Source organism: Bison bison, unplaced genomic scaffold (genome assembly GCF_000754665.1).
Source record: "Bison bison bison isolate TAMUID 2011002044 unplaced genomic scaffold, Bison_UMD1.0 scf7180017864295, whole genome shotgun sequence".
NCBI classification, from domain to species: Eukaryota; Metazoa; Chordata; class Mammalia; order Artiodactyla; family Bovidae; genus Bison; species Bison bison.
In genome coordinates this window covers 4,202,525-4,205,126 of record NW_011494867.1, presented here as the reverse complement: position 1 = coordinate 4,205,126, position 2,602 = coordinate 4,202,525, and positions in this window count along the sequence as shown.

Here is a 2,602-nt window from a genome sequence, read left to right as displayed (position 1 = left end):
GTAATGTCTCTGCTTTTCAATATGCTGTCTAGGTTGGTCATAACTTTCCTTCCAAGGAGTAAGCGTCTTTTAATTTCATGGCTGCAGTCACCACCTGCAGTGATTTTGGAGCCCAGAAAAATAAAGTCTGACACTGTTTCCACTGTTTCCCCATCTATTTCCCATGAAGTGATGGGACCAGATGCCGTGATCTTCGTTTTCTGAATGTTGAGCTTTCAGCCAACTTTTTCACTCTCCTCTTTCACTTTCATCAAGAGGCTTTTTAGTTCCTTTTCACTTTCTGCATAGATATATAGATATAGAGATATCAAAGGAGATATATATATATATATATATATATCTCCTTTAGAATAAGATAAAGTCTAGAAGAAGGCAGGCTCTATGGTTTGAATGGATGAGGCTGACCTTGGAAACGCTGATAGCAAGGAGACTAGGCTAAGCACAGGGCAGTGTTTAAGAGCATGGAGTTTAGATCTGAGAATTCCTGGGTGTGATTCTCAGACCCAATATTCATGTAGTGTGAACTTCATCATTTTACACACCCCTATTTTACAGATGGGAACATTGAGGCTCAGAGAGTTTAATGATGGATAGTAGCCTCATGTGGTAGTTATAGGAGTTCAGTGAGATAAATAAAAAAATGCCTGGCACAGAGAAAGTGTCCAGTGAGTGTTTGCTGTTAGTGTGATTATGATAACAATTATTATCAAAGTAGAGACAGATTTTAGAAAACATGAGCAGGCTGGTGAGATTAGGTAAGTTCTAAGTCCTGAGAGCTGATGACATTTCTTTGTCAGGATGTTTCAAGGACTGAAGCTACAGAAAGAGGTGGTAGTCAGTGGGATAAAATGGGCAGAAAGCCAATGGATGTGGAATACACCCAGGAATACAGCCCAGGAAACAAAATGGGTTGAAAGGAGCCATACTGGGAATTTTCTGCATTTTAGGGACACATGGAGAAGGGCAGGCCAATCAATCATGGGACTCCTGGAAGCCCTATATTAGTAATAATTAATATAATAGACCCTAAACATCTCATAAGCCATTTGTTGAGATCATCCACTTGGAAATCAGGTAGGGATTACCTTTTTTTTGCTCAGGTGGGTTTTTAATTCATAAGCACTTTTAAGTAAGACTGTTGTTTCTTTCCATCTGTGTTTGGGGGCTTCAAGATCTTCCTATAATAGGGATCTGATCTGCCATCTTAACAAATTGTTGAAGTTCTAAGAAAACTTGCCTCTCGCCCCCTCCCCTTTTACCGCTGTGGACACAGTGACCCCTGAATGCTTTAGACCAACTTTCGAAATGTAACTCCATTAACCCAAACGCGACAGTAAGAAACAAGTCCAAATATTATGAAAATGATGCAGTCGTGATCTGCACTCACTTTCCTTCATTCTAACTGTAGACAGAGCATGTTATTTCCCCCTTGAACTTAACCATGATTTCAACATGATATGTTATCATTTTAATGTCTGTGGCCTTACTCAAGAACTGAGTGATGAAACGCTAAGACACATGAAAAATGGTCCATGGTAAAAGCCTATATTAAGAACACGTTCAGAAAGAGATTAAACTAATTGTATCCAGGGGAATGTGGGTTAGAAGAGACTAGACTTGTGTTCCCCCTTATGGTGACCGTCTCTGAATGCTTTTCTTTATTTGATATGAGATTTTATTAGAAAGGAGTTTGCTTGAATAATGAGTGTAGTGGTAACAGAAAGGGAAAACATCATGAAGCCAGGGAACCTTGGTTAAGTGAGGCTGATGATGGTGACTGTGGGATGTGAACACGCCACATGCTTTGATTTATTGTTTTCACTGAGGGGGACACTTCAGTTTCGTATGGTCCATAGACTTGCTTACTGAGGTAGTTAATATTAGAATGTTTTTTGGTGGCGGCGGTGGTGGTGGGGTATGTATTTGTGTGTGTGTGTGTGTGTGTGTAATGATGTGGCAAAAATCAGAGGTCCCTTAGAAATAGGGAAAAAGAATAGTTAGAAATATTTTTTTAAGTAAAGAAAATCTTTCTTTTGAACAGGTTCTAGAACTCTGGGGTCATGACCAAACAAAATCAATGACATGCCCCCACCCCCCCACCACAAAGTAATCTCTTTCTTTAGTTTTTTTTTTTTAAATAAACATCTCTACTTTTCTTTACTGTTAAAATCATGCTTGCTTAGAATATCTGGAAAACAAAGAAAAGATGGGGGGGAAAAAAGCCCCTACCAAATACAACATTGAGATGAACAGTGGCCTAAAGCTCAACATTCAGAAAACGAAGATCATGGCATCTGGTCCCATCACTTCATGGGAAATAGATGGGGAAACAGTGGAAACAGTGTCAGACTTTATTTTGGGGGGCTCCCAAATCACTGCAGATGGTGACTGCAGCCCTGAAATTAAAAGACGCTTACTCCTTGGAAGGAAAGTTATGACCAACCTAGACAGCATATTGAAAAGCAGAGACAGTACTTTGCCAACAAAGGTCCATCTAGTCAAGGCTATGGTTTTTCCTGTGGTCATGTACGGATGTGAGAGTTGGACTGTGAAGAAGGCTGAGCACCGAAGAATTGATGCTTTTGAACTGTGGTGTTGGACC